This window comes from Triturus cristatus, chromosome 4_1 (genome assembly GCF_964204655.1).
Source record: "Triturus cristatus chromosome 4_1, aTriCri1.1, whole genome shotgun sequence".
In the NCBI taxonomy this organism is placed as follows: Eukaryota; Metazoa; Chordata; class Amphibia; order Caudata; family Salamandridae; genus Triturus; species Triturus cristatus.
Window position 1 is genome coordinate 908,892,448 of NC_140585.1, and position 23,321 is coordinate 908,915,768.

At 49.3% G+C, this 23,321-nt stretch overlaps 1 pseudogene; it reads right to left on the bottom strand.

The window, feature by feature from the left end:
* Positions 1-3,227: 3,227 nt before the first annotated feature.
* Positions 3,228-5,380, bottom strand: LOC146855776 (18S ribosomal RNA; annotated as a pseudogene).
* Between the last annotated feature and the right edge of the window lie 17,941 nt (positions 5,381-23,321).

Below are 23,321 nucleotides of genomic sequence, written 5' to 3' on the forward strand. Positions count from 1 at the left end.
TGCGGTCCAGTTCTTCTTTCTCCCTAGAACCAGGTATTTGACTACGTAACTGTTTACGTTGTGGACCAGGGGTCGTACTAGATGACCCAAAGAGAGGTGAGATAAGACTAGTGACTGCACTAGCTATTCGTTGTCGTGCAGAAGGAGAAGTTGAGGCAAGAACCGGGGGAAAAACAGAGGGGAGAAAAACGGGTGTAGATACAGATACAGGAGTAGGAACAGGTAGGGCACCAAGAGAGGCAGCTGATGTGGTAGGGAAAGTCGCAGGGAGTGCAAAAGAGGTAGGTAGCAAAATCGGCGTCCCCTGATAAGGCTGCGCTACCGGGACAGGAGCCGGCTGAGGAGGAGCTGGCGACTGCGGGAAAGCTTGCGGTGCATTAGCTGGAGGCTGTACATTTAAGGGTTGCGGAGGCGCTGTAGCATTTTGCGCATACGGGGGTGGTGAATTTAGCAAATGTGACATTAGGGAATCTTTCTCTTTTTCTTTTGACTCATCTTGTTGAAGAGGTGGCAAAACCGGGTAACATTTATCAATGACTAGTTTGCGTTGCCTATGCAACTGCTCATTCATTTGGTCCTCTTCATTATCTTTAAACTGCACAGCTGCTTGCATTATCGACATACCTCTCTCTCTTTTATTCTTTTTTGCTAATTTAATTTCCTTTTGTTTGGCTTCCTTTCGCCATAGGCGGAAAGAATCAAACATCGCCGGCCGGGCTTTCTTCTTGAACAATTTAACTTCTAAATTATCTAGGATCTCTGTGTCGAAACTACAATTTTGGGGCCATTTTGAAACACCATCCTTCCTGGTGTATCGGACCCATACTTCATTATACGTTATGGGGCCCACGCCATGTTTCACATAAAGCTCATAAGTAGGAGTTCCAATTGGAGGAACCGGACACGAATCCTCCAATCGGGAATCCCTTTTACAACCAAAACAAAACAAATTTCCAAATATACTAGAACCAGGCATCTACGCTCACTAGTCTAGTTTCAAACTTCAAAGGATTATCGAATACGATAGTCTCGTGAATACACGAGTCCTCTGGCTTTGGCACTTGCAAGACCCAAATCAAAGCGATCCCGAAGGATACCAAAATCCCGAAGGATACCAAACAAACTGGGAGACGCTCCACTTATACTTAACTGAGGTATCGATGACTTCACCAGAAGACTCTCTCAATCGTCAATGGTCCAAAACAGGGCGATTAATCAGGGCAGCAGTCCTTCGTAGCCGTCGGGACGCGGAGAACCTCGCAAAAAAGACTTTCGGACCACGTCGACATGCAGGGGTCGATGAAGTGGCGGCCTTCCTCCGGAATTTCCACACGAAGCTCCTCACGAACCTCTGGCTGGACCGGTACCACTGAAATCACCCCGAGTTGGGCGCCAACTGAAGTACCGGGTTTTTAAAACTAGGCCTGGGTGGCAAATTCCGTTCCGCTCGCGGAATTTGCGGAATTTCGGTAATTTCGCGTTCTGCGGAGAACGCTAAATTGCCCAAAATTCTGCTTTCCGCGACTTCGCGAAATTTTTTCCTTGTTCGCGTTCTCAAAATGCGTGTTCGCAAGATATTTCTCCCCGAGCACGCAAACAGCAACTGTGAACAGGAAAAAAGCATCGCGAACAAGCAATTCCGCGTGTTTGCGGAATTTCTGCATGTTGATTTTTTACCGTTTCGCGGAGATTTGCGTAACACGATTACGCAAATTCCGCCCACCCCTATTTAAAACCCAGCGGTGCAGGGGAACACACCCTAAGACTTCGGATTCTTCCTGTTTCAGACCCACAGAAACACAGAGTCTTCTAGATGAAATCAAAGATTGTATTTATTAGCTGCAGACCAATCACAGGTATCTGAGAAGTACAACACGATGTATGTTCTCAGGAGACTGCTCCCGAACCAAAAACCAGTATTTACTTATATACACAAAATTACGCTTTGGGGGCAACACCGCCCCTGTTTTACAAGTGGTCATTCACATATTTTAGTTTCAAAGGAACAGCAGAGTCATAATGACAATCCCACATTTCAGTTCGTTAAACATACAGTCATTGTACCCAGCAAGGCTCAGAACTCTCATCAGATAACAGCGGGCCCCAATAAAACGGGCACCTCCTGCTCGTAAAACAAGCCATAAAGTAGGAAACAGAGTCAGGTGTGAAATAGCTTAGTCAGAGATCGTGTGCGAACAAGGACTTTATGATGGGTCGAGCCCTGATGCTAATCACATTAAGCCGCGAGAAAAGGAACCGGCCGGACAGGATTGACCTCGGGCAGCGGAGTCAGTTTGCACAGGTCAGAGAGAAGTCACAGAGGTGTACGTGTCCTTTTAGGCCTAGGCAGGGCCTTAGTGCGCAGCCTATGTGAGGGCAACCATAAAATGGCTACTGTTCTAAAATGGAACCCATAGGGTTCAATATGTGGTATCGTATGCACGGTGAATTCATTAGTGAAACATGCCAAAAACACTCATACATACCGCGTTACTCATTTGCGGTTCGCTAATACCAAAATTGGCATGGTGGGACCATGCCACCTACACGGTTCTGAATTTTACAGTACCACAATGCCAGTAGGCTAGAGGTCCTCCTTGCCTTGGTTGGAGACATAGACAGGAGAAGAGCCAGGTTCACCCACACCGTCAAAGCAACTCACCTGCTTCTGGTACACACATGAAAGCTTGATCAGCTGACGGCAGCATCGCCTCCCACTCCTCGGCGCAGTTCACACTGGGTTCGAGAGGGCATGGCATCACTATGGAGAGGAGCCAGGGTTCCCTCATGGTCCTGGCTCCTTCTCATCCAGGCTGCTCTGCCACCCATGATAATCAATGCCGCAGCTACTCGAAACCTAGGCAGGCTGGTATCAGGCTTGAGAGGGCTCAGCTGGCAGTTCCTTAAGCGGGTGCCAGCCCTGGGAGGCACTGCATTTCGATTACATCTGGGTGAGTGCTAGATGAGCATTGGTCTCCTCTTGGGAGGGCCATCTCTCATATTGAGCTCCTCCCAGAGGGTCCAGGGCATCATCCATCCCGGTCCCTAACTTGTCAGTTGGTTCCTCCCAGATGGAGAAGACCTTTCTTTACCCGGTCCTCACCCAGCAACCACATTTTTCTCGGCAAGCCAGAACACACAAGGAAAGGGCTGGGCCTTGTGCCTTGTGTTCCATCTTGGAAATGCCCAAGAGTTTAGGCTGTCACTGTCTCTGACCACATCACCATTAGTGATCCTCCCGCAGGTTCACCTACAGAAACCTTGTTATGACTTTTACTTCCTCCAGATAGTCAAATTTGATTATCTTCTCGACGCTCCTTCAAAGCAATCAACAATACTAGAAGGGCCGCTCCAAGGACCTCACCAAACTCTCCAATTGGCAGTAGCAATGGGCACTATTTACAAAGGACAGGAACTTCATCAACACAAGTTTATGACCCACATTTACTGGGAATTCCTTGTTCATGGGAAATAATTACAATCCCCAGTCCCTATCTTGAATGGGGTTTATAGGGTTACCCGCACATGTCTGCAAAGTGTAGACATACACTAGTACATCCAGCGTAGCACGCGTACAGCCCCGGACATTTCAGGATATCACAAACCAGTTATTGATCTAACTAGTGTGACTTAACACCACTTGTCCCTCTAAGAAGTCTAACCCCAACCACTGGGGATCAACAAACTAGTTAGTATGGAGGAGTCTCACTCGTTATAGGAATTATAACCAGACAAACGATCCACCAACTAAGAATTGGCATGCGCCTTCACCCACAGAATTGAAAAAGAGCTATCAATATGCTAATCCCTTCTGTGTCCAGGCCGGGTGATGTTTCCTGCGTTAAGCCAAATTAAGCCACATGCTCCACAGCTGGTATTGCCTTTCTCTCAATTCAACTCAAGTTGCAGCTTTACAACCATGAAGGAAGTGACCCGATGAGGGTCACCTGGGTCACTCTCGGCCTCCTCTAGCCTTCCAAGAATGAAGAGTCGATGACGCAGTGGAGAATACAAGCAAACTAGTTTATTCACAAAGTACACTGCAGTGGAGTCCAATCAGACCAGCCTCCTATGATGGCTGACCAGGGGTTTACTTTTATAAGCATAAAGTTACATTGGGGATGTTGCACAGTCCACAAAGTCCCGCCTACCATGGAAAATCACTGGTGGGTGTCGCAATACAATGGGGGTATAGAACATAAGTCTCGATTTCGCAACCTGGTACAAGCTATCTACTTATCAAGGTCGTCTGGCCTATCCTCCCCTTTAGACAGGTGGGAGAAAGCCTTGAGAGAAGAGGAAAGGCATGTACTAACGAGCTAGCATGAAACATTAAAAAAACAAAACTTGCCAGAGCCATTTCTTGTAAATGAGCAAAATACAGTTTTGAGAATGCATGTAAGAGTTTTGATTGCATCAGAACATGGCGTATTTCTAACTAAAATGGCGGTACAGATGTCAACCTAACTGACGTGACATCTGTATCGACTGATTCTGTCTTACACTCACTATGAAAATATAACGTATTAGCCATATGAATGCTAACATATTGTAGGGTAAAACACATGTGAAATAGTAAAACTACGTTTCAATTCCATCAGGAAGGCAACCGAAAGGCTCTCAAGGGCCACATGAGTCATTAAACCCCAACCTGGCCACATGGGACCAGTCCACCAAGGTGGCAGCAACCCGAGCCATGCCAGTAGGCTAGAGGTCCTCCCTGCCTTGGTTGGAGGCATAGACAGGAGAAAAGCCAGGTTCACCCACACCGTCAAAGCAACTCACCTGCTTCTGGTACACACATGAAAGCTTGATCGGCCGAGGGCAGCATCTCCTCCCACTCATCGGAGCAGTTCACTCTGGCTTCGAGAGGGCATGGCAATTACAGGTCCTCAAAAGAGTTCTGTATTGCTATTTTTGTTGCTACCTCCTCAAGCCAAGAGTGGGTAATTAACGTGCCTGCTGCCTTCTTTGGGTGTGGTAGCTATTTCTCAGGCTCTCTCTCTGGAATTGAACCCTGATTCCCCTTACCCGTGGTCACCATTCTAGGCACAGAAAATACCATTGAAAGTTGATTGGGCAGACATCCATAAGCATCATCGCAGTCATGGAAATGTGAGATCAGTCCGATGTTATGTAGATTCATCAAATCAGCCAGGCAAGCCCAAATTAGTCTTGGTCTGCTGATCCTGGGAGGTCAGCGCTTTACCAAATGTAGTCCCTCTAGAAGTTCCACAATTATCCAAGTAACCGATGGAGCAATCAAAGGAACCATAACTGATTTAATAAGCCATTTGTGGTTTCACTGTATCAGCCCTGTGTTATATGCATGGCTTAATCTTTGAGACAAACATATGCTAGTAGCAGAATCAACCAGGTAGCTGCACCTTCTGGACGTGAGGAGAAGCAACATGCCCATTCTGGACCGACTTTCACTCTCCTCAGGAGCCTACTTTGTGAGCCCCTGCTTGCCTTCAAGGGGCAGAGGGGACCGGGCAGTCCACACAGGCACTCACAGGCCCAGTCTGCTCTGTGACAATGAAAGGGAGAGGTGAAACAAGATGCAGCCTGAGCAAGACAAAGGGGTGCTGTGTGCCAGCTTGGGTATCCAGGGCCACCCCACAAAATGGTCATTAGGAGCTTCTGTGGAAATGCACTGGGTGGAAAAGGGTAATGGACAGGCACACAGGGCGGGAACCACTAGGCAGCATTTGGGACAATCACCACCTGACCCCATGCACTCTGGTCAGACAACTTTACAAGCTGACTGGCCTACGCAAGCAGAAAAATGCAGAAAAATGTGCTTCTTGTGGGTGACTCTCCAATCTGTTTTTCTTGATTTCTAGGACAAAGGCTGAGCAGATAGGCAGCATGGGAAGTTAAAAATAGATTGAGATTTCCCTAAATGCAGGTGTATGGTAACCTATAATTGTATTATAATGCTCATATTTACCTGGAGGTGGAGTGTTTTGCTATATTTGGCCGCTTAATTTGCTAAAACGTGGCAGGCCGCAAACTATAAATTCATGTTTATCAGTTAAATAAATGTGGAAATATACCATTTTATGACTCCATATATTCACAAAAAACACAAATATGGATAAATACCAATAAGATGGGCACAAAATAAATATGGACAAATACAGATGGAAATGTTGAAAAAAATAAAGACCATAAAACCGGGAACCCTACTTATAATCCATGCACAATGAATGACAGTGGGGCCGTCAGGGAAAACACATCAATCTCCTGTAGCCCTCACTGGGATCGAAGAGTCAATTGAGTAATCATAGGGACTTCCAGGGTAGCCCAGGCATTTGGGCCCCCTATAGGAACGTATGGTATAAATTAGATGCCCGGACTTGAACAAAGGACAACTGGTCGTGCTGTGTCTTATTTTTCGAAGTCTGCTCACCCTTTGAGAGCACAGGGACTCTGAGACAGGGGTTCTCGTAGCCCAAGCTGGGAGTCAGGCAAGGGACTATTGGGGGATGGGGGCTCACAACGCTCCAACCCGGGCCTAGTCATAGCTTCTAAATCCAGACAAGCAGGGGTGACCTACCCGATCTTCTGTGACCCCGTCTTGTGCACTTTGTGACGCGGCATGCCGAGGAGCAACCCAAGGGCCAGTGGCTTCCAACCCCAGGGACCTGATGAAGGGCCCGGTCACAGTTTCTTATCTTGGACATGCAGTGGTGGCCTCTGGGGGCCCGTGGGATCCCACCTTAGGCACTGCAACCCAGCAACCCAGCAGACCGGAGAAGGGAACCCAGGTTCTTGGTCTCCCACCCCAGGTTCCACCTGGACTCCGACCTGGGGCCCAGTCAGAGATTCTGCCGTTGGACAAGTATGGGAGACCTTCCAGGACCTGCGAGCCCCCATCTACAACAATTTGAGACACGAGGGCCAGAGAACAGAGCCAGGGCCGGGGTCTTCCTTCCCATCTGTCCTATGGCCTGTTCAGAGCTCATGATTATCCCAGACAAGAAGAGGAGGTCTCCCCAAGCCTGATGGCCCCCCTAGGTGACACTCTGAGACCCATTGGAGCCGGGTCAGAGCTTCTGAACCCAGACAAGTTCAGGTGACCTTGCTGGGTCTGCAGGACCCCGTCCCAAGCACTTTGCGATGTGGGGGGCTGGTGAAGTGAGCCCAGGGATTGGGGCTTCTACCTATGGGTTCTCTGGGGCTCTGAAAAGCTTCTAAACCCAGACAAGCATGGGAGGCTTCCCCAGACCTGTACTTCCCTGTCAGCAGCACTCTGAGGCATGGTGGGCAAGGGGTCGGAGCTCAGGTTTGGGGTCTTCCAACCCAGGGCCCTCGGTCTGGTCAGATAATTTGAACTCATACAAGTAGGAGATACCTCCCTGGGCCTGTGGAACCCTGTCTTGGGCACATTGTGACACAGCGGGACAGAGAAGGGAGCCCAGGGCTGAGGGATTCCATCCTGGGCTAGCCAGGACTTTGACCCAGGCTCGATCAGAGCTTCTAATCCCGGGCAAGCAGGGCAGGTCTCCCAGATCATCACCCCAAGCTCCAAGTGATGTGTCGAGCCATGGTACAGAACTCTCGGCTGAGGGCTTCTACTCTCAGACCTAGTGGGGTTCTGACCCGGGGCCCGATCAGATCCCAGGCATGCAGGGGTGGCCAACCCAAACCTGCAGATCCACAGCCTGGGCAATTTGCGACATGCCATATAGAAACTAGGGGGCAGATCTATATCGGAGATGCGCCACTTTTACGCCGCCGTTGCGTCACTTTTGTGACGCAGCGGTGGTGTAAACCCTGCGCCACGTTGTGCCATATTTACATCGTGACGCATCTATAGATGCGTCACGATGTAAAGCCCTGCGCCACGTAAAACCTGCGTCAGGTTTCACGTGGGCGTGTCGACAGAGGGGGGGGCGTTCCGTCGCAGGAACGCCCCTGAAAAGTGACTCAGTCAAATCTTTAAGATTTGACTGAGTCACTTTCCCAACGCTGATGCGCCAAAACCCTGCGCCTGCTTGAAGCAGGCGTAAGGCTTGACGCACCATGTTAGGGATAGGGTAGGTTGGAACAGTGCTAGAGTTGCGTCGCGCTTGCGACACAACTGAAGCACTGCGCCAACCTTACGCCATCGGATGCGTCACGCATCTGTTTATTCCTGCGCCATGGTGAGCCGCATTGTAAATGCGGCGCATCATGTGTGGCACAAGGGTAAACTTGCGTGACGCATCATTTCTGGCGCATCCTTGCTGATTTGCAGGGATGCGCCAGGAAACATAAATCTGCCCCTAGGTCCCCGGTTGTTCTCACCGTTGGCCTGCCTGAGCACTGCTCATTCTTGTAAACAATGCACAATGAGTGACAGAGGGGGATATTCGAGAGAATGTATCCGGCCCCCTGAAGCCCTGACTGGGATTCAAGCTTCAAATGAGCTCTCTTTCGTACTTCCAGGACAGATTGGAAATCAGAACACTGAGTCACATGAAGGGAATTATATGTTTTTTTAATTCATTTTAAGCACATTTAAGAATGCCAGATTTCCCAACACCCATGTTAATGTGCTAAAGGACCCCTAATTTGAATTACACCCAGGCCTAAATATGAGCCTGAAGACGGGGGCTCAGTAGAGTTGTGGTCAAGTGAAAAAACATGAAATTTGCATAAAATCCATCCCAGTCTTTCATAAAAATGACTGGAAGGGAAGTGTGAAGGGTGTATGTGAAGAAGAGGGCAAGAGGAGGGCAGAAGACCAGACTTGAAAGAATTAGGAAATCAATGAGAAGAAAGGCAGTGCCGAGGTAAATAATTATTAAGATGTGAAGATAAAGGCAAAATGGGCTCATAAGGAAAGTGGAGGGCAGAGACAGGTATAAGAACAAGAGAACAAGACTAGACCCCAACATTATCAGCATTTTGATCAAACAAAGAAAAATCGCATAAAAAGAAAATGTCCACATCCACTGCCAGATATAGTCATAGCATAAGTGACATAATGGTGCTGTGTAAGACGCGTATGTTAAAAAAAAGAATGTTGGACTATGGCAACAGTAGCGCCAACCATGCTTGTGATATCCCTATCTAGCTACTTTCACTCGAAGACCCCTAGATCAGAAACAAGTGACTGACAGACACTGACAACACATTTTTTTTTTTCAGGAGCCCTCACCTAACATCCAATAGGCAAGAGCATCTTTAGCTTTATCAGATATGTATTCCTTGCTATAAAAAACACTGTTGAGTCTATCCTTGGCTAGGTGCAGGACATGGCAAGATCAACCTAAGAGTTAGGTCACAACTCGTTGATCTTTCTTATGCAGTATCACTTAAAACACAATATCCAATCTGTTTGTTCAAATGGCTTACACTTTTGTTAAAGAAGAACCTCGCCTCTTATTTCACATTTCTCCATCCCAGTACTTAAAAAAGTCCCTGCTCCACCTCAAAGCTTTTCCACTTTTCAACTGCAATGCCTGCCCTAAATTTCTACCTTGATTTCACAAATTGTTGCAAAGTATGTTTGCACCGGAAATGCACGCAGCACTTTAACTGATCGGGAAGACCATGAATAATGCAGAATTCTGCACCACTGCGTGGTATGCAAATTGTGTCGGGGTAATATGTTCACACAAAGAACTTGTTTTATTCAATGGTTACAAAGTAGGTATTGTTATGGGGACAGGCAAAGGGGTTAACCCACTGAGACCTCACAACATCTTTGAACTCTGCAGCCGGCTGTGGGCTTTATCTTATGGGTATACAACCAGAGCTGTGAAGCCTAACGCCGTGCGACTCTGTGCACATTTTTTGGGGGGTTTGGAAGCTTCTTTAAGTATTAAAACGTTGCAAAAATAGAGCCCGTGTTCTAAACGTTACTGCTGCCTCACAAGTGTAGTGCCCTGCTGGACACGTTCTAGTGTTCCACCTCTGTTTTCACCCCACACTGCACACCCACCCATCACAGGAGTCACCGGTCAGGTGGCCCTGCTAATAAAAGGGGCCGGGCTCTCGTGCCCAGGGCCAGGTAAAAGTACCCTACTACGGTGTACGTGTGCTTTGTTCGCAAGCATGTGGGCCTAGCGCCCACTACATTACAATGCCAACGAGGGGGTCGATTCCCACACGTGTGCTGACAGCTATTTCGCTCATCTTCGAGGGGAACAGGATAGTCCACATCTAGGGCAACCTCTGCTTCCAGCGCATCATCTACTGAGCGCTGTGAAAGGGAGACAAGTGTCACAGCACACACCGCGTTCAAGCAGCCCTCATGCTGTCGACCCTCGCTGCAAGGGACAAGGACCCCAACGCCTCTCTAGTGCGCACGCTGGCAAAGAACCTACACCAACGGTGCAATGGCCTCAGTGCCTGCAGATGAGCAGAGCATGGACCAGCATGGCTGCAAGCCATATCAGTCACCCTTTGCAGCAAGGTACATAGAGCCTGCAAAGCATGAGCACCTTGCAACCCAGTGCCCGAAGTGGGAATCCATGAAAGTGAGTCAATACCTTTGAAGCACCTCCTCCACCCATTGGTGATCAAAGCTATCGATTTTAACAGGGGTTTCTGTCAGAAGTATCCATGTAAATACAGGCACGAATGTTCAAAATGTGGCCGTAAACACGCCATTTTGCAATGTTTTAGTGAACAGACTTCCAGATTCACTACCGGCCAGGGCAGAGGAAGAGGCACCCCTTTTTAAAGCGGTTACACCAATTAATATTCCCAACCTTTGTAATTGGCTTAGATTTTACCCTCTCAGGGAGAAAGCTTTAAGATTGGAGTGGGGGTTTAAGGAGGGTTTCAAACTCGGTTATCAAGGTCCCAGGCAACGCAGGTTTGCGCAAAATTAAAAATCTGCAAAGAAATTCCCACAAGTAATTGCTAACAAATTACACTCTGAAATTGCCGAAGGTAGGCTAGCCGGCCCCTTCCTTTCTTGGCCCCTTCCCAGTCTTATTATTTCCCCTTTAGGAGTGATTCCCAAAAAGATGCAAGGAGAATTCTGTATGATTCAACATTTGTCCTGGCCTCAAAGTTTGTCTGTGAATGATTTCATAGCCAAGGAAGATCCTGTAGTGCAATTCGCCTCAGTGAACGTAGCTCTTGATCTGATTAAAAAGACCGGCTCAGGAGTGCAGTTGGCCAAATGCGATATGAATTCAGCTTTTAGGTTGCTCCCAGTCCATCCCCAAGACTTCAAATTACTGGGCATACATTTTCAAGGGCATTTCTTTGTTGACAAAGTGTTGCTTATGGGGTGTGCAGTCTCCTGTCGACTGTTCGAAGATTTCAGCTCTTTCTTACAATGGCTTTTCTCATTCAGGTCAGATTACATGCAAGTGCCTCATTATTTGGACGATTTTCTATTTGTTGGTCCAGAGGGCTCACAGCAGTGCACCAAGGCACTCAGGGCCGGACTGGCCGTAGCTGGCACCGGGCAATCCTCCGGTACGCTGCACGGGTGGGGGCCAGCTTTGGGCCCCTGGGGGCCTTTTTTTGTTACAGGACCGTTTTTGCAGCATAGCTGCAAAATCAGCCCTGTAACAAAATCGGCCGAAAACCAGCCCTTGAAACTGCTCGGCAGCACCCCCAACCCACCGGGCGGGGGGGGGGGCTGGCCGAGCACTTTGCCAGGGCCGGTTGTGGTTCCCAGTCCGGCCCTGAAGGCACTCCAATTTTTCCAAACAGTGATGCAAGAATTAGGTGTGCCGTTGGCAACTGAGAAGACAGAGGGGCCAGAGACATGTCTCATATTTCTAGGTATAGATACAGTTAAAATGGAAGCCAGGTTACCAATTGTAAAAGTGCAGGAAATTGTACAATTGCTGGATCATGCTAAGGCGTCACAAAAATTCACTCTATTTGAGATGCAACGTTTATTAGGGCACCTGAACTTTGCTTGCAGAGTAGTAAAGGCCGGGAGATCTTTTTGCCGGAGGTTGGGTTTTGCTATGGCTGGTGTGTCATTACCGCATCACAGGGTCAGAGTGTCTCTTTACATGAGATCAGATTTTGAGGTCTGGTTGATGTTCCTGAAAAGCTTCAATGGTGTTCCTATCAGGTCTGCTGACGAACATTTTGTGTGGTCCATACAAATTTTTCCGATGCATCAGGAGTTAACGGTTTTAGACTTTTCTGGGATGGAAAATGGTGCCCTGAACCGTGGCCTCGGAAGTGGGTCATTGAAAAATGCAGTATTGCTTTCTTTGAATTCTTTCCCTTGATAGTAGCACTGTCAGTTTGGGGCAAGTTCTTGGCTAATAGGTCTGTGCTTTTTCAGGTTGATAACAGAACTGTAGTTGATCTGATCAGTGGTAAGAGGGCAAAAGAAAAACGCTTGCTTCAGTTGTTGCAGAGGTTTATGCTGAGTTGCTTAATGTTGAATATAACTTTTAAAGTGAACCATATTCCTGGTCTGGACAATAATATTGCAGATGCGTTATCTCGTTCTCTGTGACAGAGATTCCGTGGTTTGGCACCCACAGCAGATCCAGAAAAGACTCCAATTCCTGAGGAGCTATGGTTGCTAGCGGACTGAAGATAAAGATGTTGGTGGAACATTCTCTTGCTATCAGCACACGCTTAGCTTACAGAAGGGCATGGGCGGAATTTCTACAGTCAGGTGCGGCTTGTCGTAACAATGATCACACAGGCTCTTTGCTATGTAAGGATGACATACTGCGTTTTGTTCTGAACTACATTGACAAAAATATAGCTGCAACCACTATTGCGGGGAAGCTTTCAGGCATCTCTTTCAATGGAAAATGTTTTTGGGGTTATGACCCCTCTTTAGGTGAGTTAGGAAGAAGAATTTTACCAGGTTGGTCTAAGGTAAAGAAACGCAGAACAGTACGGCTCAAACCTATATCATTTGACTTATTGGAAGGGATTATACCAACATTTCCCACACTTTGTTATTCCAAGTTTGAAGTTGCACTTTTAAAACTTTGTATGTTATGGTTAGTCTTTGGGGCTTTTAGCATATCTGAACTTCTAGGAAAGTCGTTTATTCAAGGTTTAAAATATTCCAATGTTTCAACCTTGTCCGATTCACTGCGGATCCATTTAGAGTCATCCAAGACAGACCAGAGATGTAAAGGGGCTACTGTAGTGTTGCGGAAACTTAGCGGTCCGCTCTGCCCATGGTTTGCTTGGTTACAATTTCAAGAATTTACATGTTACCCTAATAATAACTTTATTTTTCAGCACCAGGATAGATCTGCACTAACCGCTTCCCAGCTTTTAGCGATACTGAGAAAATCTTTGCTTGTATTGGGACTGAACCCCTTAGATTTTGGTACCCATTCCTTTTGCATAGGAGCCGCTTCAGAAGCTGCCAGAAGGGTTTTCTCCTTACAGCAGCTGAATCGATTAGGACGTTGGTCATCAAATTGTTGCTTCAAATATGTTAGAGATTTGAATGAATTTTAAGAATCAATTTCGTTCTTGCTAACATTTATCTCTTTCTAGGTCCCCACATATCTTCACCGGCATCCATGGAGAACGTGTGGATTGTCGGACACTCTTTCGTGAGCTGGGCGGTCAAACAGGCTGACAGAAGCCACTATGGTTCAAATGTGGGTTTTAGTTTTGAGGACACAGACATTTTATGGTTTGGTAAGAGTGGTATGCGGTGGGGTCAGCTGTTGCCCAGTTTAAATGAATTGGCTTCCTCTAAGCCTCTACCTAAGCTGTTATTACTTCATTTAGGGGAAAATGACTTAGTACAGTTGTCAGGCCTGGGCCTCCTTCTGGATGTCAAAGCTGACTTGGCCAAAATAATGCTTTCTTGGCCCAACACGAAAATCATATTTACCTCACTTGTGCCAAGGCGGGTTTGGAGGGGCACTGAAAACTTTTCTGCCATCGGCAGGGTCCGGCGGAAGTTTAACCGAGAGCTACACCAGTTTTGCATCATCAATGATATTAGCTGGCTGTTGAACGATGACATTGGAAAAGACGATTTTCAATTTTTCAGACCGGATGGGATCCATTTGTCTTTCATCGCAAATGGGTTGTGTATTGTAAATATCAAGGATAAATTGTCTTACATTTTGGGCTGTAACCGTGGGGTTGAAGGATTGCATAAACGGTTTTCCTTCTTTTTTTTTTTCTTGTTTCAGCTTTGAAATTTATGGGGAAGTTTATAACATTAAAAAAAAAAATGTTGTTTCTTTCACAAGATGATTTACGGATTTTAATTATGATGACTATTTGCACAATTTTGGTTATTATTCATCTCCAAGCACAACACCAAGGGGGATGGTGGGGGGACAGGAAAAACGCCTTTGCAGGGTTTTTTCCCTGGAGGCAGATTGAGACGGGATTGAGGCAGGCAGGAAGGGTTGGGGCACGCAGAAGAGCTTAGGACAGAAGGGAAACAGAGATAAGGGGTTGGGCTCGAGGTTCTAGGTGGGGGAAGAATTGGGGATCTATTTGGGGGGGACATTCATAGGGGATCGATATAGGGGAAATTTCATTGGGGGATCAATATGGGGATTTTTCATGGGGGATCAAGGAGGGGTGGCGGGGGCGGGGTTACTTGAACGTCATTGATTACATTATCATACTGTTTTGTTGCTGCTGAAATAAAAGCGACCTTTTAACCCCCATCAGTCTGCGATGTGATTCATTGCATGATGCCATCCCTTGCACTGAATGCCTCTGACTGTAGCCTCATCGCAGCTAAGCTGCCTCCAGCAGTGCACAGCAGGGTGCATGTGAAGGCTCCCTGAAATCACCAAAAGGCATCCTCCTGCGGTACCCTGCTGTCTGCTCTGAAATCAGGACCGAAGTTGTACCTGCATTTTGCATGCCCCGCACCTGAGTTTTCAGCCTTGAGAGCCAGTGACCTGTGCAAAGCGGTTGCTGCAGCTTCACCTAGTGGTAGCTCGCTCGCACCGCATCACGGGATGTAAGTTGAGCGAAGCGCCCCGACATAACCTATTTTGGTAAAGATAAAGCTACCACACAGCTGGGCATGAGTAATAAGCCCGCATTGCCCTCAGTCACCTCATCTCGATGCCCACAGCAGTGGCAGTAGCCTCCCGCCCCATGGAACTGTGTGATCCTCAATGCGTGGCCCGCAGGGACAGACAGCCATGTTGGAGAAGTGCACAGCGCCACCTAGCTGCCGATCCACAGCACCGGCCAATTGCAACAACACAGGACAGGAAAGAAAAAATATATAAAATAAAGTGCTCAGGACAATTGCGGCCTACCGTACCAGCACTGTGTCTTCTTGGCCCTCCAGCACCTTCCTGCACCATGCCTGCCTGAGCCACAAGACCCTACAGCGTGAGGGAAAGCTGTTGTGGCCCGAGACAACCGAGCACGCCCGCAGCACGAGGAACTCTGCTGGGCCTCCTAGAAATTGCCTGCAGCAGCATCTAGTGGCAACTCATTACACTGCAGCCACCAAGTAACACGTAAAGGAAGCAGCCCTAACAAGTACATAGGTTCTGCAAGCACCATGCCGTCCTTAGGAATGAGACCCAGCAGAGCCCCTCTCACTTTGGTCTTGTATCCCTGGCAACAGTAGGTAGCATTCCCTCCCAGTAAGTGAGAGTTGCACGACATGGAACCTGCCAAAGCCTGAAGAAAGGTGACTGCAGCGCCACCTAGAGGACATGTGCTGCCAGGACATATGTAAAAGGAGCAAAGGCAGCATTGCCAGCTGCATGCTGACCTGCCTGACAAAAATGCCAGCTACAGGAGCCCAGCAGCTACACTGAGTCTGAGGAAGACACAACAGGAACAACTGGAGCAAGCCCACACACAACATGCCACTCTGGCGGTCCAAGAGTACCTGGGGGCCGTATCCTCATCCCACACAGCAAAATGAAGATGAAAGGAGAAGCCCTGCAGCACTGAGTCACTGCTTGCAGATCCAGGAGAGGTTCCAGGCTCACGCCTCCGCCTAGAACAGCTGGAAACCAGAGGGTCCCATGCCAAGTACAAAACTTGGCATGGGCCCTGGTGGCCGTCTGTCATGGCAGTGAGTACAGCAGAGAAACTAAACACCAGCAGAGAGCATTAGGTAGCCCAAAGCTGTCCCAGCCAACTAGCAAAGCGAAGGAGAAAATGTGCTGCATGCCCCCAGTGGTGTATGGACACCCCTTCAAGCCACATAACGGGCACACCAAGTGCCAGAAAAGAGGGCACAGAAGAAGGACCGAGAGCACGGAATCCGAGGTGCGCCAACGCATGCCCCCAGAAGTTTGACAGCATGGGCAGGCACCCAGGAGAGAGAGACCTCTCCAAAGAGAGGAAACGATGCTGAAGGCAGCAGGAAGAGCCTCCTCATCTCTACTGCACCAGTGAAGCTCTGCAGTGGAAAAAAGACAGCAAAGAGTGTCCTCCCTCACACTGCCTTAAGACGGAGTCGCCAGTGACCCAAGACAGGCAAGAGGAGAGTGGTGCACTCCACGTGGCAAGCCGCCACCACAACAGGTGCTCCAACGACAGGCGACACGTGGCCCGACGCCACAGCACACCGCAAGCAAGGAGCACGTCCCTCAAAGTGACCAACCCCACCAAGCATGCCTGAACGGAGGAAGGATCAAGCGCCATGATGCGACGCCCTCGAGTGAAGAGCAGAGGAGCATTGTGAGATCCCCTGAGGAGGGGAAGGGGCCTGTAAGAGGTCCTCAAGGAGAAGAAGCACATCCTACCACCAGGAAAGACTTGCAACAGGTCAGCAGCAAAGTAAGGACCGTCCCAAGAGCTGAACACGACCAGCCAGATGTCCATGTGGTGCAAACATGAGACATGAGGCAAGACGGCACATCCGTGTGAGAAACCTGGTCGGGAGGATGAGAAGAGAATGGCTGGACGGCACTCTGCGAAGGAGGAAAGGAGAGTGGCATGAGGCCACAGGGCAAACAACGACCACAGACATGCAAGATTGAAAAGGAGAAGAGCGACAGGACAGAGGACTCGTGCCAGCTCTGGAGAAGGTGTTCATCAGCACAAGCCAGCCACCGGGGTGCAGGGATGTCACAGGAGACATCGTGGGAGGACCAACCGTAAGCCGCTAGCAAGCGCGATCTGCATCCAGGCCCCTCACTTTACAGTGCGACCGTGTACTCACCTGTCACCGGCTGCTTGACATCGGTGGCACCACATCTAGCAAGTGCACATGCCAGAAGACAACCCTAAGTGGGCACGAAGTCCCTCTAGTCCTCCTCACTCCATGAGGTCACCGAGAGCAAGAGATTGCTGCCTGTTGCTTAACCAAAAGAAAATTATTGTATCTGTCATACAGGTGCAACATCACCAAGAACATCTGTGGAGCATTGCAGCACCAGAGTGGAGATCCAAACACTCGAGACATCCAGAGTTCAACGAGGCTAGCCACCTAGGAACCTTCTGTGTGCCCCTGTAAACCTGAAGCCTGCCAAAGAAGAGCATACCTGACCATTGGACTATCCACCCTTGGAGTTACACAATGCTTGGCCGTGGCCCTGTTGGGAGTTCTGCAGAGACCCCTCAGCGCTGCCTACGAAAGGCCTGCACAGCGTACGCGGTCACGTGGCAATCCAGGGGCAAGGCCCTCAATAGAATACCTGTGAGAGGGGAATCCGAATCTGGGAGATGCATCGGCAGCAGCTCCACGACAGGCACCGGGAAGCATGGAGGTCGCAGCTGGAGACTGGTCACCCAAAGACCATCTGAAGAAGGTGCAGAACCGGAGTCCTGACAGCGAGAGCATACAGACTGAGACACTACCCTCTGCGGTTGCATGAGCGATTTGGCTGTGGTCCTCAGCGACGCCTTTGCGTGACCCACACACAGGGCTGGACTGGCCACAGCGGGCACTGGGCATTTCCCCGGTAGGCCGCTAGGGTGGGGCCAGTTTTGGGCCCTGGGGGGCCATTTTTGTTACAGGGGGTCAGAAATATCGCCCCCCTGTAACAAAATCGGCTTAATCCGGCCCTCGCAAACTGCTCGGCTGCACTCCCCCTCACCCCAGGGGGGAAGAACGGCTGAACAGTTTGCCAGGGCCGGTTTCTGTTCCCAGTCCGGCCCTGCCCACACAAGGCCCGCACTGTCCACACGGTCCCATAGCAGCCCAGCAGTAAGGCTCCCCAGGAAACTCATGTGAGAGGGGATTCCAGGCAGGAGAGGCAAGTCTAAAGCTGCTCGGCTATCGGGAACTGGAAAGCATCATCGCCTCCAGGGAAAGCCCTCAGCCACCATGATCATCATCTGTATTTGCAGGCTGGCTGTCCACCGGAGCCTGAGCGCCTGCAAGAAGTTCTCCAAAGTGGACTCCATCGTCGCTCCAGATGCACCGCAATTTGAACTTTGTAAATAGACTCCAACACCGCAAGACCAGGTTGGTCGTAACTTCATCGCCGAGGCGGACCAAAGCCTCCTGACGGTCCAGAGCTCCAGCACCACCCAGCAGATGGCCTCAACAGACTCATTGGTGCTGTGTATTGTTGCTTTGTTTTCTTAATAGGTTGGACTTTTGTTTGTTTCTTTTTCATTGAAGTTTGGGAGGGATGTAGTGTCCTGCTGGACACGTTATAGTGTTCCACCTCTGTTTGCACCCAACATTGCACACCCAACCATCACAGGCATCTCCGGTCAGGTTACCCTGCTAATAAAAGGGGCCGGGCGCACGTGCCCAGGGCCAGTTAACAGTACCCTACTACGGTGTTGTGTACTTTGTTCGCAAGCATGTGGGCCTAGCGCTCACTACGTTACAACAAGTAATCCTTCCACCTCAGCTATGCCAGAAGCTCCCGAGCCGGACCAGTGTGGATGGGGAAGGGAAAAGATGATGTCAGTGGAGGGGGCTCTCCCGTCCTATGAAGGCTCGCAGCCGGATGGATTACCCCAAGTAACAAGAGGATGTGTGCCGGCAGGTGCAGGTGAGAAGGGCACCTGAGTTCTGCCCTGCATCCGAGGCACGAGCTGGAGGAGCACCTGTCTTGGAAAGACTGGCTGTGGCTAGAGCTGGTGGGGACGATCAGACAGTCTGTGAACTGGAAGGGCCGCCAGGGCCACGTGCTAAGGGCACATCCTCAAGTGTGCCCTGGCAGGGGACCAACTCCGAGAACTGCTGCAGAGGCTGTGAGGGTGAATAAGCCACACTGGTGCAGCAGCGGGCTGGGGGTACCAGCTGGTGAGAAGAAAGCTCGATAGACGTTGACAATGGGGAAGGGCAAAGGGTCAAAACCGGTGCAAGCCACTAGAATCACCCAATACACTGTGACAATGCCCTCAGGTGTGCCAATGCAGGGGTCCACCATTGCGGAACTCTTGGTGTCGATAAGGGGCTCGCAGACACTGGTGAGGATTATATTATTATTTTTGTTATTATTATAATTATTATTATTACTACTTGAGATCAATGGATTCAATGCCTATTGGGATTAACCATCTACACCTGGATCTATGGGAAGTTGCGGGACCAGACTACGGTTGTTGAGGATGATGTGGATGGTCTGAAAAAGGCAGTCAAGTTGCTGAGAGCTGAGGTGGACGTATTAAAATGTAGTGCTATGCACGTTGAGGAGTGCCTGGAGGCAGGGGCGGCTCCTCCACGTGGGGGAAGGAGCGTCACCCCACTGCTTTCGCGCAGTGCCAGAAGCAGAAACATAAAATGATATAAAGACCATTTTATGTTTCTGCTTCTCGCACTGCAAGAAAGCAGAAGAAGGGTTTGGTTGGGGGCGGGCAGGTGGGCGGGTCGGGGACGAGTGGCTAGCTAATGTTGTAGGTGCTGACTGTTTGGTCGGCCCCAGGGCTGACCAAACCAGTCAGGCACACTCTCCCATTTTCTCCATGAAGGCTACATGCTGCCTGCATGGAGAAAACAGCCTCTCCATAGACGCCTGTGCGGTCAGCGTCCCAGCCAATCATAACACTTCCATTGCAGCCTTGTGATTGGCTTAGGGGAGGCGAGGGAGGCTGCCTGCTTCTGCTTCCTGTGAGCAGAGAGAGGAGACGCGACGGAGGACTGAAGGCGAAGGTACGTTTTAATTACTATTTTTATAAATTAAATTAACCCTCCGTGCGACTCCCACCCCACGCGACCCCCGCCCCCACATGACCTCCCGGCCTCCCACCCACGAGTCATGCCGGCCGCAACTGCCTGGAGGATGGTGGTGAGGACCGGTTGCGGTGAAACAATCCATGCCTGGTGTGCATTCTGGATCGCACAAAGGGCCCCTTAGTGGCGCTCTTGTTGGAGAACTGGATTATAAAAACCCTCAGGTCACCATAACTGTTTAATTTCTTTTTGGTGGAGAGGGCTCATAGAGCACTGGCACCGTTGCCGCTCCTGTAATTGCTCCCATTGGCCATGCTAGCTCGTCTTTTTAACTACTGCAATGCCATCCTTCAGCATGTATGCAGACACCGCTTACCTACGGTAATGAGGATAAGCACATTTTCATTTACCATGACAACACTCGCAGGGACCAAATTCCCTGCAACATCTTCCTATCTGTGAAAACGGTAACTGAGAGACCGTGACATCAAATACAGCCTGTTATTCCTTGTCAAACTGTGTCTTTAGTATGATGTCCATGTTCACTTTTATGAGTCCCCACACAAGTTAACGGAGTGGCTAGACACCCTGGGATGGAAGAGTAGTGCTGGCACTCCTGGGAGAAAAGTGTCTTGGGTGGGCATGGTGCAGCACTCTGCCTGTAACAGGAGGACACCGCTGGAGAATGTGGAGTGGTGGGAGGCTCCTGCTTGGGATCAAATTCTCGTGTGCCCAGATGGCACCCTAAGGTCAGAGGTGCTTGGATCAATGGATTAGAGTGATGTTTTGCAGATTAGATGGTTGCCTGACAACTAAGCGACAGTAAGGATGCTGGATAGGCTCTACAGGTATAGGAGGACACCAGGCATGGTGCAAGGGGCTTTTCTTCTGTTTGGGTACTAGCACCATGGCTGGTGGACTACGGAAAGACGCTTCGTGCTCGGATTACCCGCAATATGATACCAGCACCCGGAAGGACGAGATGACCTGCAGATGTCCTAGGAAGACAGCGATACTATCACAAACTGTGAAGTTAACAGTCTGTATGCATGATTGTGTGGGTAATTTGTTGCTCCGTGAAACTTCAGGAGCTGCTCCCCGAGGGTTGACGGGGAGCATGGGGGTGTAACACTTGATATAATTTGCAGAGAATGCATGAAGGGTTATGTATTGGTCTGCTCTGTGGTGTGAGGTGACCGGTGACCCATCCTCTTGTGGTCTGCTGAGTGCCTGAGTAGGACTCGCGGATCAGGGTGACATGGTTTCTTGGCCTGTACTACACCTAGTAGCAATCTAGTTGGTAAATGGGAGGGGTGGAGGGAGGGAAGTGGGGTGGTGACCTGTACCCTTCTGGCTGTTAGTTGAGCTTGAAGGAGTTCTGCACATTCTGCCTGGGGGAGGAGGGATGGGGAGTGGTTGAGGAACTGTAAATGGCTGTTTTTGCTGGTGATGTTCTTTTGGGGGAAAGTGATCTTGATGCTCGTGAACCTCAAGCCTTGCCACCAGCACTGAAATGGCCTAGTGGGAGGGCCTTTTGGAATAGGACACATGATCATGCCAGGTCCAGGAAGTGAGTAAAAGTTCCTTACATGAAATTTCAGGGGACTAAACAGGCCAGAGAAATTCTATAAAAGTTTCACATACCTCAAACACTATTGGATATCGATTACTTTTCTGCAGGAAACTCACCTATGCGGCAATGCACAGCCACACTACGCCAGAGGTGGAGAGAGCAGGTATATGCAACTTATTATTCTGGCTTTGCATTAGGGACCCTTATATGGGTGGCCCCCAGTGTCCCTTTCCAAAAATTGTGTGTTTTTTGAAGACCCGAACGGGCGGTATGTCATCCTGCATTACACACTAGACGCCTACAACCTCTGCCTGTTTAGTGTATACGTTCTCAACATAGACGATAAGGCCTTTTTGGGGAGGTGTAGGTGGTGGCACGGGGGTTTCTGCCCATGGAGATGATTGTAGCCAGGGATTGTAACTGCGTGTTAGATGGGGATATGGACCGGTTCCATACACGACAGGCACTAAACCTAATAAGGCTGAATCCCTGAGACAAAAGATGCAGGCCTGCGGTTGGTGGACTCCTGGAGAGGCCAGCACCCACAAACACGCACCTACTCGTGCTATACTCATGTGGTGGATACACATAGTATGCATGATTATTTCCTCACACAGATAGAGGCAACACAAAGAGTGACGGGCATGGCATACTTGGTCTGATACATCTCGGACTACTCACCCCTGCTTTTGATTTACTCTTTGGTCAGTAGAGTGCCATGGGTCCTATTGTGCCAGATGGGGGCAGAGTTCCTCGCTGAACTGATCTATAGGGGAATGATCGCAAATGCCTTGACCAAATAATTTACCCTTAATTGGGAGGGTACCCAGCACAGAGCAACGGAATGAGATACCATGCAGCTAGTGCTCAGGGAAGTGTTCATGGAAACCACTACAGGTACCCTGCAAACACTAGAGAAAGACCTGATGTTGCAGGAAGAAAAGCTGGCAACCTTAGAGAGAGAGCTGCCACAAGATCAGATGGTGTGACCACAGTAGAGGGAAGCAAAAAAACAAGTCTCTTCCTTATGGGAGCACTTTGAAAAACCTGTAAAACTTTCTTATAGGCGATGACTGCATTTTTCCCGATGAGTTAGCTGAAAGGAATAGAGCCTGCCCGGTTTCCTGAGTTGGGACTGCTCTGAAACACAGACAGTGTGTGTTGCCTCTGCATGCATGTACCTCACGCGGTGCATCAGTGCCACACCTTAAACATGGGGTGCGTGTTTGCAAATCTTAGACCGTCTAGTACATTTTGGAATACTCTCAAGTTCTCCTTGATGGGGAAGATTGCCTTAACTAAAATGGTTGTGCTGCTTGTTGCCTATATGTATTGCACGGAACCATTTCTAAGATTTCCCAAAGTGCCTTTTGGGAGCTAGACAGGCTCCTGGTGGACATACAAAGGGCGTGGAAATGATGCAGGGTTGGCTTGCCATACAGAGACTGGAGCGGGATAAAGGAGGGATGGAAGCACCAGACCTCAAAATGTATTAGCTGGCATTGCACCTACAGCATGCAGTACACTGGTTCGATGACGAGCCTGACTGGGAGCAATCCCTACTGCCTAGTACTATTGGGGGTGCCGACTTGGGGACCCTACTGTTGTGTGGCAATAGAACACCGGGGACAATGCCATACATACTGAGATTGGTGTGCAGGCTTTGGGAGCGGGTGGCTCGGGTAGTGCTCCACAGAGCACCCTATGTGCCACAGCTGGAGGTGTAGAAAATCCGTCCTTTTGCGAAAATTGTTTGTACAA